Source organism: Pithys albifrons, chromosome 25, assembly GCF_047495875.1.
Source record: "Pithys albifrons albifrons isolate INPA30051 chromosome 25, PitAlb_v1, whole genome shotgun sequence".
Taxonomy (NCBI): domain Eukaryota; kingdom Metazoa; phylum Chordata; class Aves; order Passeriformes; family Thamnophilidae; genus Pithys; species Pithys albifrons.
In genome coordinates, this window is record NC_092482.1 from 5,541,583 (window position 1) to 5,558,175 (window position 16,593).

The 16,593-nt window shown below is 54.4% G+C and overlaps 1 protein-coding gene across 2 annotated transcripts in view; it reads right to left on the reverse strand.

Annotated features, from left to right (window-relative positions):
- Positions 1-16,593, reverse strand: part of MYO1D (myosin ID) — a 215,458-nt gene that overhangs the window by 172,342 nt on the left and 26,523 nt on the right. Inside the window, exon 1 of one of the 2 annotated variants that reach the window (XM_071577408.1) lies at positions 16,293-16,311. The exons of the other annotated variant lie outside the window; for it this stretch is intronic. The gene's annotated coding sequence lies outside the window, so the exon portion shown is untranslated. Of the gene's footprint in view, positions 1-16,292; positions 16,312-16,593 lie in introns of those variants that run through there. 2 annotated transcript variants of the gene reach the window in all.

Here is a 16,593-nt window from a genome sequence, read left to right on the forward strand (position 1 = left end):
TTCTGTGGCTTTAAAGTTGTCGTGGGATTTGTATCATGTCACTGCAACACAAACACTGACAGGCCTTGCACAGTCCTGTGCCTTGTTCAGCTGGGACACCAGGCTGGGACACTGGGCTGTGACACCAGGCTGGGACACTGGGCTGGGACACCGGGCTGTGACACCAGGCTGGGACACTGGGCTGTGACACCAGGCTGGGACACTGGGCTGGGACACCAGGCTGGGACACCGGGTTGGGACACCAGGCTGGGACACCAGGCTGGGACACTGGGCTGGGACACTGGGCTGGGACACCAGGCTGGGACACTGGGCTGGGACACTGGGCTGTGACACTAGGCTGTGACACCAGGCTGGGACACTGGGCTGGGACACCAGGCTGTGACACCAGGCTGGGACACCGGGCTGGGACACCAGGCTGGGACACCGGGCTGTGACACCAGGCTGGGACACCAGGCTGGGACACTGGACTGTGACACCAGGCTGGGACACTGGGCTGGGACACTGGGCTGGGACACCGGGCTGGGACACTGGGCTGGGACACCGGGCTGGGACACCGGGCTGGGACACTGGGCTGGGACACCAGGCTGGGACACCGGGCTGGGACACTGGGCTGTGACACCAGGCTGGGACACTGGGCTGGGACACTGGGCTGTGACACCAGGCTGGGACACCAGGCTGGGACACCAGGCTGGGACACTGGGCTGGGACACCAGGCTGTGACACCGGGCTGTGACACCAGGCTGGGACACCAGGCTGGGACACTGGGCTGGGACACCAGGCTGGGACACTGGGCTGGGACACTGGGCTGTGACAGTTGGCTGGGACACCAGGCTGGGACACTGGGTTGTGTGTGTCACCAGGCTGCATGTGACACTGGGCTGGGACACTGGGCTGGGACACTGGGCAGAGTGTGACACAGGGCTGGGACACTGGGCTGGGACACTGGGCTGGGACACTGGGCAGAGTGTGACACTGGGCTGTGTGTGACACAGGGCTGGGACACTGGGCTGGGACACTGGGCTGGGACACTGGGCTGTGTGTGACCCCAGGCTGTGACACTGGGCTGTGTGTGTCACCAGGCTGTGTGTGACCCCAGGCTGTGACACTGGGCTGGGACACTGGGCTGAGTGTGTCACCAGACTATGACACTGGGCTGTGTGTGACCCCAGGTTGTGACAATGGGCTGGGACACTGGGCCGAGTGTGTCACCAGACTGTGACACTGGGCTGTGTGTGACACAGGGCTGTGTGTGACCCCAGGCTGTGACACTGGGCTGTGACACTGGGCTGGGACACTGGGCCGAGTGTGTCACCAGACTATGACACTAGGCTGTGTGTGACACAGGGCTGTGTGTGACACTGGGCTGTGTGTGACCCCAGGTTGTGACAATGGGCTGGGACATTGGGCCGAGTGTGTCACCAGGCTGTGACACTGGGCTGTGTGTGACACAGGGCTGTGTGTGACACCAGGCTGTGTGTGACCCCAGGCTGTGTGTGACACAGGGCTGTGTGTGACACTGGGCTGTGTGTGACACTGGGCTGTGTGTGTCACCGGGCTTTGTGTGACCCCAGGCTGTGTGTGACACAGGGCTGTGTGTGACCCCGGGCTGTGTGTGTCACCAGGCTGTGTGTGACCCCGGGTTGTGTGTGACACAGGGCTGTGTGTGACCCCGGGCTGTGTGTGACACTGGGCTGTGTGTGTCACTGGGCTGTGTGTGACACTGGGCTGTGTGTGTCACCGGGCTGTGTGTGACACTGGGCTGTGTGTGACACTGGGCTGTGTGTGTCACCGGGCTGTGTGTGACCCCAGGCTGTGTGTGACACAGGGCTGTGTGTGACACTGGGCTGTGTGTCACCAGGCTGTGTGTGACCCCAGGCTGTGCCATCGGGTGTCTCCAGTCCTCCCGTGTTTTCCAGCCCCCTGTGCCCCCCCAGGTCCCGTGCCCTGCCCTGGAGCTGCCCCAGCAAAGACCCTGGTGGGCACACCCCGAGACATCCCACCCACAGCTGCCCACGGAGCCCCTCGGCTGCCAAGGGGACAATGAGCTGTGCCCAGAGTGCCACTGCCACCATTCCCAGGGCACAGACACCAAGGACATCACACAGGGCACAGGGACAAAGAGCCACAGGCACTGGAGGGGAAAATTCAGTTTGCACATCACAAAGCAAAACCCTTTCAACACAGTTCCCCATTAAGAGTTCCTTGTGCTTCCTTGAAGGGCTCTGCAGAGGGATCTGGAGAGACTGGAGAGATGGGCTGATTGCAATGGGATGGAGTTCAACAAGGCCAAGTGCAGGTCCTGCCCTTTGGCCACCCCAAGCCCTGCAGCGCTCCAGGCTGGGCACAGAGTGGCTGGAGAGCAGCCAGGCAGAGGGACCTGGAGGGACTGAGGGACAGGAAGCTCAACAGGAGCCACCAGTGTGCCCAGGTGGCCAAGAAGGCCAAGGGGATCCTGGCCTGGATCCAAAGTAGCGTGGCCAGCAGGCCCAGGGCAGTGACCCTTCCCCTGGACTCTGCCTTGGGGAGGCCACACCTTGAGTGTTGTGTTCAGTTCTGGGCCCCTCAGTTGAGGCAAGAGATTGAGGGGCTGGAGCGGGGCCAGAGAAGGGACTGGATGTGGCTCTGAGTGTCCTCTTAAACACCTCCAGGGACAGAGAATCCAACATGTCTTGATCCAACCCCACTGTGATCACCAGCCCAGGGCACTCTGTGCCCTGGGCTGGTGATCACAGTAGGGTTGGATCAAGGGTTGGGTTTGATCATCAGAGGTCTCTTCCAACCCAACTGAGAAGAGCAACGAGGCTGGAGAAGGGACTGGAGCACAAGTGCTGTGGGGAGAGGCTGAGGGAGCTGGGGGTGTTCAGCCTGGAGAAGAGGAGGCTCAGAGGTGACCTCAGCACTGTCTGGAACTGCCTGAAGGGAAGTTGTGGCCAGGTGGGGGTTGGTCTCTTCTCCCAGGCACTCAGCAATAGGACAAGGGGGCACGATGGGCTCAAGCTCTGCCAGGGGAAATTGAAGTTGGAGATGAGAAAGAAATTCTTTGCAGAGAGAGTGCTCAGGCCTTGGAATGGGCTGCCCAGAGAGGGGGTGGATTCCCCATCCCTGGAGGGTTTTCAGCTGAGCTTGGCCGTGGCACTGAGTGCCATGATCTGGTAAAGGGACTGGAGTTGGACCAAGGGTTGGACTTGATGATCTCGGAGGTCTTTTCCAACCCAATCCATTCTGTGATTCTGTGATTCATGTCCAGGCAGCAAAGTTCCCATTTTGGACACAGATTTGGCTCTGGTTTGTTGTGGGACTTTTCCCCTTGTTTTGTACATGAAAGTTTCATGTCCCTAATGCCAAACTGAAGCAGAACTGCACTGAAATCCCTCAGCTCCATCTCCAGCCTCTCCCATCCCCAGGAATGGATCAGCAGGTGCCCTGGAGACAAATCCTCAGGCTCTGAGGAAATGAAGATTCATCTGCACATCAGTGCTGAAAAGGCCTTACTGCTTTGTCCTTCCAATTAAAAAGCAACTAATATTTTACAGCAGGTTTGGGTGAGAAATAAAGGGGTTTTTCCTCCCTCCATGTGCAGTGCTCCCAACCAAGGCCCTGGGTGTGATGGTCTGGCAGAGCCAGCACCAGGATCTTTCTCCCTCTCCCTGAAAGGCCAATTTCCTAACTGGAAAAAGAGAAGGAACAGCAGAGGGAATGCTTCAAACAGCCCTGTGGGGATGGGGGTGCAGGGCAGGACTGGCAGGAGAAGCAGAGAATTGGCACAGCAGCCCCCAGTGCCTCACTCTGCCCTCTGAAGGGAAAAGCAGAAGAGCTGCTGGTTCTGCATTCCCCGCCCAGCCAGGAGCAGGGACCTCCCAAATGCCACCAGTGCTGAGCCAGGGGAACATCAGCAATATGGAAAAGGGCTTAAAAGGTTTGATTGGTAAAACAGAGTACTCGATTTACACACTGCTGGCTCTGCCCTTCCAAATTACCACCGGAAAGATCGTGAGCCTCGACTTCCTTCAGGGCTTTTTCTGTCAGGGCAACTCCCACCCAGAGGCTGAAAGACTATTCAAATAATGACCTGAGGGAGCACAAACACCACTCAAATCAGAATTAACCTGCAGAGAAGCAGAAAAATATCTACAGCTTATCTGCCACAAGCTGAGCTGACTTTGACCACAGTTTTAATTCCAGGCCAGTGGAATTCAGAGCCCTGTGAAATACTTTAAAACAGGATCTTTTAAATGCCACACCAGCCCAAGGATTCAGGCAGGCTCCTGTTCTGTAAAGCATCATCTGTCAGGGAAGGGGCATTAGTGACAGTCTCTGACAGTCTATCAAAAAGGTTTCATAATGAGGCTTTTAGCCACTAATGAATTACAGAAAGCACTGATTAGGCTGGAGTGGTGGGAAGTGAATCCTCCCAGCCCTGGCAGGCTCTGAACAGCAGCAGGACAGGCAGAACTGCTGCTCCTTCCCAGGGTGACCACACCAGTTTGGCCACCAGGAGCAGAGGAGCTGCCCCAGTTCAAGGCAGGGCCGTGCTGGGACTGACCCAGTCCCCCCCAGTCCCTCCAGTTCCCCCCAGGGAACAGCTCAACCTCACTGATGCCTCCATAAGAGCAGTGCAGGTTTTCCAATTAATTCTGCTATCAGCTTTATTTAGATTAGCTGTTTTAGGCATCACTTTAATTACCAGCTCAGGGCTGACACATCCTCCTCCAAACCCAGCCATGTGTCTCCCTCCCTCCCTCCCCTGAAAAATCAGCTGAAAGTGCTGCCATGAAACACAAAGGAACACTTGGGATAACAAGTCTGGCAGCCACAAACTGCCAATCCCGTTAAACCTTTTAAAAATAGATATAAAATCACCTACTGGGTGGAAAATGTTATTTTTCTATGTTTTTTTAAGTGAAGTGGTTTGTGTCACCCTTCCCTGCTGCAGAAGGGATGAGTGGGTATCTCATCCAGACTTGCACAGATGGAATAATCTGGATTTTCCTGAATTGCTAATAATTATTAAATTAGGGATGTTCACAACCAGCTGCCCCCACCCTCAGTGACCCCCCTCCACCAGGGAACAGCAAATGAGGGGAATGGATCCACTGCCTGTTTTCCAAGGACTTCTGAAAACAAGGAGTGCTTCCAGATCCTCGAAATATTTCATTCTGTCAGCTGGAATTCCACAGTGGAACACCAGGATGGATCAGCACACCCCCCATGGCATCAGGTTATCCATGGTTAGGTTATCCCTGGTTATCCATGGTTAGGTTATCCCTGGTTATCCATGGTTATCCATGCTTAGGTTACCCCTGGTTATCCAAGGTTATCCAAGGTTAGGTTATCCAAGGTTATCCAAGGTTATCCAAGGTTAGGTAATCCCTGGTTATCCAAGGTTATCCATGGTTATCCATGGTTATGTTACCCAAGGTTATCCCTGGTTAGGTTATCCCTGGCTATCCAAGGTTATCCATGGTTAGGTTATCCCTGGTTATCCATGGTTATCCATGGCTAGGTTATCCCTGGTTATCCAAGGTTATCCCTGGTTATCCATGGTTAGGTTATCCCTGGTTATCCCAGGTTATCCATGGCTAGGTTATCCCTGGTTATCCAAGGTTATCCCTGGTTATCCATAGTTAGGTTATCCCTGGTTATCCAAGGTTATCCAAGGTTATCCCTGGTTATCCATGGTTAGGTTATCCCTGGTTATCCAAGGTTATCCATGGTTAGGTTATCCAAGGTTATCCCTGGTTATCCATGGTTAGGTTATCCCTGGTTATCCCAGGTTATCCCTGGTTAGGTTATCCCTGGTTATCCATGGTTATCCATGGCTAGGTTATCCCTGGTTATCCAAGGTTATCCAAGGTTATCCATCAGCAGCAGAGCTGCAAACCCTCCCCCCAAAGCAGCCCCTGGTTAACTAAAGAGATTCAGTTCACAGATACCAGTGAAAGAATTTAAACCCCCAACATACACAACCTTTATTATCTGCATTTTAGACAGTTAATAAATTGTAATAAAACAATTTACACAGCTCTGCACACACCCAAAGCCTCAAGGAGTAGAGTATTTTCATGTCCTTTTTATCTAATATGGCCATGGCCTGAAGCTGAAGGTTTAGGTGGGATATTTGGGAAGGAATTCCTGGCTGGGAGGGTGGGCAGGCCCTGGCACAGGTGCCCAGAGAAGCTGTGGCTGCCCCAGCTCTGGGAGTGTCCCAGGCCAGGTTGAAGAGAAGGCTCCAGGGACACCTCAGAGCCCCTTCCAGTGCCCAAAGGGGCTCCAGGAGAGCTGGAGAGAGACTGGGGACAAGGGATGGAGGGACAGGACACAGGGAATGGCTTCCCAGTGCCAGAGGGCAGGGATAGATGGGATATTGGAAAGAGATTCTTCCCTGGGAGGGTGGGCAGGCCCTGGCACAGGTGCCCAGAGAAGCTGTGGCTGCCCCAGCCCTGGGAGTGTCCCAGGCCAGGTTGGACAGGGCTTGGAGCACCCTGGGCTGGTGGGAGGTGTCCCTGCTCATGGCAGGGGTGGCACTGGGTGGGCTTTGAGGTCCCTTCCAACCCAAACCATTCTGTGATTCCAGGATTCTTTATTTTTGATACAAATCCATTTTAAGGTTTAAATTTTGCTCCTTCAAGCAAATATTGCACACTCTCTTCTAACTCAGAATGGGCAATAAAGTGGACACTTCCAGTTCAGCAAATCCATCCACAGCTTTGGATACAATGCCATGGTCTGATGGACTTGCAGATAAGGACAGGGCTGAGGAGTTTCAATCACAGCCCTTTCATGCAGTGCCAACAAAACTACTACAAATCCTGGGTTTGTCAAAAGGAGAGTGGAATGTATTCATGCAATGAGTCTTTTCCTCTTAAATATATTCAAGGGAGACTTACAGGAAGAGAAATGGAGCTCAGTTATTTCCTGCTCCCATCTCCGTCCTTTGAGCAGGAGATCAAAGGAAAGTGGCACTTGGTAACCACAGTCCCCTCAGCACCATCCCCTGGCCTTGGGCAGCACAGGGTGGCACCAACAGCACCTCCAGAAAATCAGCAGCTTGGAGAAGGCTCATTATGCTGATAAGGGCAGTTTTATCACCTTTCTGCCCTTCTCTCAAAGTCCCAGGGCAGAGGAGACAAACCCAGCTCATTATCCCTTCTCTTTCTCTCTCAGGCTTGGCTTTGGAAGCCTTTTCCTCTTGGGGTGAAATTCCTGTCTCAGCCCTAAAAGAATCACAGCTCAGCAGTGGAAATGCCAAAGGTTCTAAGAAATGGGCCCTGCAAAACCCTCCCCAGCTGTCCAGAAACCTGACACAGGAAAAGCCCTTCCCTTGGCCCAGAGCTCAGGGTGGAACCTCCAGCAAGACAGAGTGAGGGTCCAAAGCAACTCAACACCCCTTGAAGGACCCTGGAAAGACAGAGTGAGGATCCAAAGCAGCTCAACACCCCTTGAAGGACCCTGGAAAGACAGAGTGAGGATCCAAAGCAGCTCAACACCCCTTGAAGGACCCTGGAAAGACAGAGTGAGGATCCAAAGCAGCTCAACACCCCTTGAAGGACCCTGGAAAGACAGAGTGAGGATCCAAAGCAGCTCAACACCCCTTGAAGGACCCTGGAAAGACAGAGTGAGGATCCAAAGCAGCTCAACACCCCTTGAAGGACCCTGGAAAGACAGAGTGAGGATCCAAAGCAGCTCAACACCCCTTGAAGGACCCTGGAAAGACAGAGTGAGGATCCAAAGCAGCTCAACACCCCTTGAAGGACCCTGGAAAGACAGAGTGAGGATCCAAAGCAGCTCAACACCCCTTGAAGGACCCTGGAAAGACAGAGTGAGGATCCAAAGCAGCTCAACACCCCTTGAAGGACCCTGGAAAGACAGAGTGAGGATCCAAAGCACTTCGACACCCCTTGAAGGACCCTGGAAAGACAGAGTGAGGATCCAAAGCAGCTCAGCACCCCTTGAAGGACCCTGGTAAGACAGAGTGAGGATCCAAAGCAGCTCAACACCCCTTGAAGGACCCTGGAAAGACAGAGTGAGGGTCCAAAGCAGCTCAACACCCCTTGAAGGACCCTGGAAAGACAGAGTGAGGGTCCAAAGCACTTCAACACCCCTTGAAGGACCCTGGTAAGACAGAGTGAGGGTCCAAAGCACTTCAACACCCCTTGAAGGACCTTGGTAAGACAGAGTGAGGATCCAAAGCAGCTCAACACCCCTTGAAGGACCCTGGTAAGACAGAGTGAGGATCCAAAGCAGCTCAGCACCCCTTGAAGGACCCTGGAAAGACAGAGTGAGGATCCAAAGCAGCTCAACACCCCTTGAAGGACCCTGGAAAGACAGAGTGAGGATCCAAAGCAGCTCAACACCCCTTGAAGGACCCTGGAAATATCCCATCTGGGCTGTGGCTCCTCCAGCTCTGGAGAGGAGAGCAGCAGATCCCCACCAGCCAAGGGCATTCCTGGGTGGCTCTGCAGGCTCAGAGTGAAGCCCTCAAACATGGGATGGGAATGTCCAAACAAACACCCCCCTGTGTCCCAGGCAGCCAGGAGAGCTCAGCCCTCCCCTCTGCCACCCAGGGCTGCTCTGCCACTGCTACTCCTTAAATTCACCTTTTTCCCTTTTTTTGGTGGGGATATGGGGACTGAGGAGAACTGGGCAGAGGAGGTAACAGACACTGTGCCATTCCACCAGCTGGGGGTTTCTTTCCACTTTTAGTTTATCCAGTCAAACCCAATTTATTGTCTTTCCCAAACTACTCCAAACTGGCCTGCCCAGAGAGGGGGTGGATTCCCCTTCCCTGGAGGTTTTTCAGCTGAGCTTGGCCGTGGCACTGAGTGCCATGATCTGGTAAAGGGACTGGAGTTGGACCAAGGGTTGGACTTCATGATCTCAGAGGGCTTTTCCAACCCAATCCATGCTATGGATGTGGCACTGAGTGAGAATCCACCACGTCTTGATCCAACCCCACTGTGATCACCTGCCCAGGGCACAGAGTGCCAGAGTGATCCCAGTGGGGTTGGATCAAGGGTTGGACTTGATGATCTCAGAGGTCTCTTCCAACCCAAGTGAGAAGAGCAACGAGGCTGGAGAAGGGACTGGAGCACAAGTGCTGTGGGGAGAGGCTGAGGGAGCTGGGGGTGTTCAGCCTGGAGAAGAGGAGGCTCAGAGGTGACCTCAGCACTGTCTGGAACTGCCTGAAGGGAAGTTCTGGCCAGCTGGGGGTTGGTCTCTTCTCCCAGGCACTCAGCAATAGGACAAGGGGGCACGATGGGCTCAAGCTCTGCCAGGGGAAATTGAAGTTGGAGATGAGAAAGAAATTCTTTGCAGAGAGAGTGCTCAGGGATTGGAATGGGCTGCCCAGAGAGGGGGTGGATTCCCCATCCCTGGAGGTTTTTCAGCTGAGCTTGGCCGTGGCACTGAGTGCCATGATCTGGTAAAGGGACTGGGGTTGGATCAAGGGTTGGACTTGCTGATCTTGGAGGTCTTTTCCAACCCAATCCATTCTATGATTCTTCACCACAATAACCACCTCCATTTCTTCTCATTTAGCCAGTTTTAAACACAGAGGCACAAACCTGTTTACAGGGATGAAAACAAGAGCCTGCTTGTGTTTCCTGCAGTCACATCACCAGCTCCTTGTCTTTCCTGGCTGCTCTCATCCTTGTGCCTCAGGAATGTTTTCCAGCTGCCCACTGAGCTGGTCCCTGGTGCCACACAGAGGGTACAGTGCCCTCTCCTCACCCCCTGCCCATGCCCTCGCCATTCCCAGCCCATCACTCAGCTGTGAATGGATGGCTCAGCATCCAGTGATGGATCCTGTGCCCCTGGGGCAGCACCACTGATGGTGCCAATCCTGCATTGCCACAGAGCCACCCCAGCTCTGTGATCCCTGCAGGACACTCCTGAGCCCTCACAAGCCCAGTGTCCTCTCCTGGGCCAGCAGAGGTTTCCTCAGTGTCCTCTCCTAGGCCAGCAGAGTTTCCCCAGCCCAGCCCAGCCCCTGCAGCTCCCCTGGCACAGGGACCTCCCTCAGCAGGTCTGTGCACACTCTCAGAGCCCCCACGGGGCACCTGAGCACAGGTGACATCCCTCCCATCTGAGTAGCCAGTTTGCCAACCCCTGTGAGAGCAGCACTGGCACTGCCAGCTCCAGACCTGCCCCTGCCACAGCTCTCCAGCTGGATCCTTGCCCTGGGCAGGTGAAATGTTGGGGTCATCACTGCAGGGACCACTTTGCACTGACTGTGCAGAGAGACCTTCCCAGCACCAGCCCCTGTGTTAAAGAAGTTGGGGATAACCCTCTGCTGCCCCTCTGCAGCTCCTTCACTGGGGTCCTTCCCAAAGCCACCCACTGTGTGGGGCTCACCCAGCACCTTCTCTGGGGTCCTTCCCAAAGCCACCCACTGTGTGGGGCTCACCCAGCACCTTCCCTGGGGTCCTTCCCAAAGCCACCCACTGTGTGGGGCTCACCCAGCACCTTCCCTGGGGTCCTTCCCAAAGCCACCCACTGTGTGGGGCTCACCCAGCACCTTCCCTGGGGTCCTTCCCAAAGCCACCCACTGTGTGGGGCTCACCCAGCACCTTCTCTGGGGTCCTTCCCAAAGCCACCCACTGTGTGGGGCTCACCCAGCACCTTCCCTGGGGTCCCTGCTGGCCCAACACAGGGCAAAGGGCAGAGCTCTGGCTGTGGAGCCCCCTGGGCTGTGCAGCCTCACTCCCTGCAGCTCCACAGGCTGAAGGAATACCAGTCCACCTGCCTGGAGCAGCAGGGCCAGGCTGTGCCAGCTCCCACAGGACCTGCAGGCTCTGAGTGCAGCTCAGGTGCACCCACCAGTGGGTGGTTAATCTGCAACCAGCCCATCCACTCGGGGCACTGAGGATTAACTGCTCAAGGAATAAACAGGTGTAACCATAACTAAATATTAACTTGGCTGCCTTGTGTCTCACCTGCCCTGTCTTTAGCCTGGAGAAGAGGAGGCTCAGAGGTGACCTCAGCACTGTCTAGAACTCCCTGAAGGGAAGTTCTGGCCAGGTGGGGGTTGGTCTCTTCTCCCAGGCACTCAGCAATAGGACAAGGGGGCACGATGGGCTCAAGCTCTGCCAGGGGAAATTGAAGTTGGAGATGAGAAAGAAATTCTTTGCAGAGAGAGTGCTCAGGGATTGGAATGGGCTGCCCAGAGAGGGGGTGGATTCCCCATCCCTGGAGGTTTTTCAGCTGAGCTTGGCCGTGGCACTGAGTGCCATGATCTGGTAAAGGGACTGGAGTTGGACCAAGGGTTGGACTTGATGATCTCGGAGGTCTTTTCCAACCCAATCCATTCTGTGATTCTGTGGATGTGGCACTGAGTGAGAATCCACCACATCTTGATCCAACCCTACTGTGATCATCAGCCCAGGGCACTCTGTGCCCTGGGCTGATGATCACAGTGGGGTTGGATCAAGGGTTGGACTTGATGATCTCGGAGGTCTTTTCCAACCCAATCCATTCTATGATTCTCCCACCTCCCCAGTGAGGGTGCAAACACCCAGGGGTGCTGGCAGGGGAAAGCACCACTTGGGTACCAAACAGTGCCACTCTAACATCCAACACCACCTCCAGCAACCAGGGAGAGTCAGGAATTTGGGATCTCCCCAGCACTGATTGGTTGGGAATGTGTCATTACAAGAGGGCAGTGGGAGGTTTCCATCACAGGGATCAGACCTGAGCACTGTGTAACAAGAAAACAAAGGGAGCACTGTTTCAAAAGTTTATGAAATACAGCAACATGTTGGCCAAGCAGTGGGGCCCAACTTCCAACTGCAGCTTGTCAGGTGACAGTGACACCAAGAGCACTGCAATTCCTGAGGTTGCTCATCACAGTTGGAGCAGAGACAGCAGCTCAGGGTTATCAGACAGGTTCTGCAACTGCTGAAGTGACCTGGAGAAATAATCCCAAATCCACAAGGGACCAATTCCTCACAGCACAGTCCAGCTGAAAAGACTCAAAATACCCAACCAGATTGAAGAATCACCAGGAAACCAGAGGCATTACCCAGTGCCCTACATGAGCAGATTGCAGCCCTTTACCAGCCATTGCTCACTTACAATCATAGAATCGTGGAATGGATTGGGTTGGAAAAGACCTCTGAGATCATCAAGTCCAACCCTTGATCCAACCCCACTGTGATCACCAGCCCAGGGCACTCTGTGCCCTGGGCTGGTGATCACAGTAGGGTTGGATCAATATGTGGATTCTCACTCAGTGCCACATCCATAGAATGGATTGGGTTGGAAAAGACCTCCCAGATCATCAAGTCCAACCCTTGGTCCAACTCCAGTCCCTTTACCAGATCATGGCACTCACTGCAATGGCCAAGCTCAGCTGAAAAACCTCCAGGGATGGGGAATCCACCCCCTCTCTGGGCAGCCCATTCCAATCCCTGAGCACTCTCTCTGCAAAGAATTTCTTTCTCATCTCCAACTTCAATTTCCCCTGGCAGAGCTTGAGCCCATCGTGCCCCCTTGTCCTATTGCTGAGTGCCTGGGAGAAGAGACCAACCCCCACCTGGCCACAACTTCCCTTCAGGTAATGGCACCTTTATTGCTCCTGCTTGAACCCTGGAACTTGTCTGTGGCCCCCTCACGTTCCTCTCTCCCTCACACTGTCCCCAGGCTTAACTGAAAGAGGGGGAAAAAAGAGGGAAAATGGTTGGACCCGACTGTCTTCATGGTCAGCAGAAGTCAGGCAGGTGGTCTCTGCTGGTGTCCCCATCCCCAAACCCCCCTGGGAGCAGAGACAGGTGGGTCCCCAGGCCATGGAACCAGCAGGAGGCATCTCTGGCAGCACCACCTGCTCTGGGATCAAGGAATTACTGCAGCCTCTGCCAGATGGTTCAGGGAGGCACCCAAATAAGAGTCTGTTCCAGGCAGGAAGGTGTGACATGACAGCAGGACACGGTGCTGGCACTGCCAGCAGAGCTGATCACAGCCCTGCCCTCCCAGCTGGCACTGCCCTCCAACACAAAGTGGGACAGCAGAACCAGCATCCTGGAGGCATCTGGAGGAAATGAGGGCAATAAAAATAGCTGGGAACTCCAGTCAGTGACTTGTGGGCCACAGAACCCTCCAGCAGAAGGACCTGCACCTTCCCCCAGGACACAACACGTCTGTGCCAGGCCAGCAAAAGGGGTGGAACTGTGAAAATCAACCCTCAGCCAGACTGTCCAAGGTGGTCTGTCCATGGTCATTGCCTTGGTTCATCCCCTGGTAAATCAGTAGTAAATGTAGGAAAGGTGATTTGACCACATAATACCAATCTGACCTTTCCCAAGATGACAGTTGATGCCACCTTGAAGAGTCATTAAAGCTTAAAAAGGAAAAACACCTTCAGCAAGTTAATTCCTGCCCTGTTAACATTCCCTGCTTTGTCTCAGGGCTGAGAAGCTCCAAAAGGAAGTTCCCACAGGTACTGAAAAGCTCCTGCTCCAATGAAGCCCTTGCTGTCCCAGAGCTGGGTGTGTGAGGAGGAGGCACAGAGAGAGCCCACGAGGAGCTGCCCTCAGAGCCCTCCCTGGTGCTGCCCCGTGGCACAGCTCCTGCAGGACCTCCAGGGTGCCCAGGATTGAGAAATCCCAGCACAATTCAGGGAACAGGGAACACTTCCAGTGCCAGACCTTTCCTCTCCTGCCCTGCTGCAGCTGAGCAGGACATGAGCAGGACACCAGCCCTGACCTGTCCCTGTGCTTGTCCCCTCTGTGTCCCACAGAGCTCCTCACCCCAAGAGCTGCTGCTGCTGCCACCTCTGAGCAGCCCCACTCGTGGTATTTGCTGTGTGAACTCCTGGAGGACACTCCAGAAGGAAATTTTCTATCAGCAAACAAACACTGAACACTCTGGTTCTATCCAAGCCTCCCACAACAATGTCAAACAGCCCAAGGAATCCCTACATGGAAATGCAACCAACACAAGGCTTAAAGGTCATCTCAGAGGGAAACTGTGCAGCAGAACAAGGCCTGGTGGCTCCACACACGTTGCTCCAGACTCCATCCAGGGCAGAGGAAAAAACCACAAGGAAAATGGAGTGGCTGGTTAAAGGGAACTTAAGGAGGTTCCTCAAAGTTCTTCTCAAGAGCAGAAAAGGGGAGTTAAAACCCCTCAGCTGTGGCTGCTGAGCCAGCAGAGCCAGAGCTGGTTCCCTGTGGCAGGTGGGACCCCAGCCCACCCTGGGCAAAGCCACCCAAGCATTCCCTGCTCAGCTGAGCCCACCTTGGCTCCTGGAGTTTGTCCACAAGGCACCACCACCCAGGAGCTGCCACTGCAGCCTCAAAGCCCTTTGGCAAACACAAACCAGGAGCTTTCCCTGGCTGGTTGCTGTTTTCCTGCCTCTTGGCACTCGGGGAGGTCCCTGGCACCTGGAGGGGGTGAGACCCAGCTCTGGTGACACCCATGGCATCCTGGGCACACCCACCTGTGTCCCACTCCAAGCTTTAAACTGTTTCCTTGCTAAAATCACTACTTGGAGGCCAAATAATTCTATCTTACATAATCTGGCCCCTGGCCAAAGTCAGGAAAGCTTTCTGAGCAAACCAACAAGCCTTAAATGAGAGGCTGTTTAAGACTCTGAGCAAACTCCACCAGCTCAGCCCCAGCAGCCTCTGGGCTGTGTCAGGAGTTGTGGTGCCTTCAGACCCGAGTCAAAGCACGGAGCAGCCTCTGCCAGCTGGGTCTGTGCCCCAGAGCTGCCCCCAGCACATGCAGTGGGGCTTGGGAAAGGAGGCACAGATGGGCCCAGAGGTTTGGCAGTGATGAGTTCTCTTCATGGGCTGCATTTAGTGCAGATAAAAGCAAATCATGATCTTGTCACAAATCTCCTTCGCTTGGATTGCTCCCCAAAGCACCTTGGAGGCAACAGCAACTCAGCAGAAGGGCAGAGAGGAGCTGAGGCACAGACAGGCCAAGAGGAAATCAAACTACTCAGGCAAATGGAATTCCATCCTGCCAGACTCCCAACCGTCTGAGGGAGCGTCTCAGACCCTGCTGGGAGCTTTTAAAGGCAAACACCACCCCAGGAGCAGAGGGTGCAGCTCCACTGGCACTGCCTCTGCTCAGCACACACAGATGGCACACTTGGCACTGCTGCTGCTTAAAGAGACAATTAAGAGCACAGAGGTCTTGTATCTCGGGCAGTAACATCATATAAACAGGCTTTTGTAGTCCTACCAAACCATCACACTCTGAGAGAGAGGCTGAAAGTTTTACAGAGCACATAAAATTGAGGTTCAGCCTCAGTAAAACAAACAAACTGCCCTAAAACAAATAAACTGCCAGGAGGTTCATGGATGCACCAACAGAACTCGTGCTGGCCAACAAGGAGACTAAAAAAGGACAGGAACCTCCAGTGAAACCTGAATTCCTGTTCACACAAGGAGATTAAAAAAGGACAGGAACCTTCAGTGAAACCTGAATTCCTGTTCACACAAGGAGATTAAAAAAGGACAGGAACCTTCAGTGAAACCTGAATTCCTGTTCACACAAGGAGATTAAAAAAGGACAGGAACCTCAAGTCAAATCTAAATTCCTGTTCACACAAGGAGATTCAAAAAAGGACAGGAACCTCCAGTGAAACCTGAATTCCTGTTCACACAAGGAGATTAAAAAAGGACAGGAACCTCCAGTGAAACCTGAATTCCTGCTCAAAATACAACACAGCAGTAGAAGTGCTGAGAATTTGGAGCTGTTGAACCAAAAATCACTCACAGCTTGCAGGTTACTAGAACCACCAGAGTAATCAGTCCTCCCTTACCACTCACCTCTCAAGCATCTTTTAAAGGTGGGTTATTGTCACATTAAACTAAACCCCTCCAATCTAAATCCAGGACAGTATTAAAGAAATGCCTCAGATGAGCTCAGTGACTTAATCACCTCCAGGAGGATGATTACAGGAATATTTGGAGAATTCAGTCTGGCAGGCTGGGCCATGCCTTGCCCCTGCCCGTGCCCTGGAGGGTGCCCAGGTGTGTGTGGTGCCAGCCCATGTGCCCTGGGAGGGCAGGGGGATATTCCCAGGTCTGTGCCCTGCACTGCCCTGTTTGGGGAGGGGCTGAAGAACCAGCCCTGCCCATCCTGGGCTGGGCAGGAACCACATCCCCAAGGAGTGTGGAAAGGAGACTCAGCCCTGGCAGGGGTGCAAGTCTGAGCCAGGAGAAAGGGCCATGGCAAAGAAAAGGGGCCCCCAGCCCTGTGCCAGGAGTGGCTCTCTGGGCTCCACCTGCCCAAACAAACGTGCTGGCCTTGCAGGCTGCTCAAATGCCTCCCTCATTACTCACCCTCAGCGTGGCCAAGAGCCGGTTCTGCCGCCACAGGATGTTACACAAGCGCTGGCACAACCCTGGCAGTGCCAAGTGCCCAGGGAAGGGCAGCCAGGGGTGGGAGCTCCCAAGGGTGGAGTGGCTCTCTAATCCCAGGGATGCCAAGCCCCATGTCCGTGGCACCACCAGCCTGGAGCCAGGGCAGCTGGACCACTCCCTGAAGGGAAGTTCTGGCCAGGTGGGGGTTGGTCTCTTCTCCCAGGCACTCAGCAATAGGACAAGGGGGCACGATGGGCTCAAGCTCTGCCAGGGGAGGTTT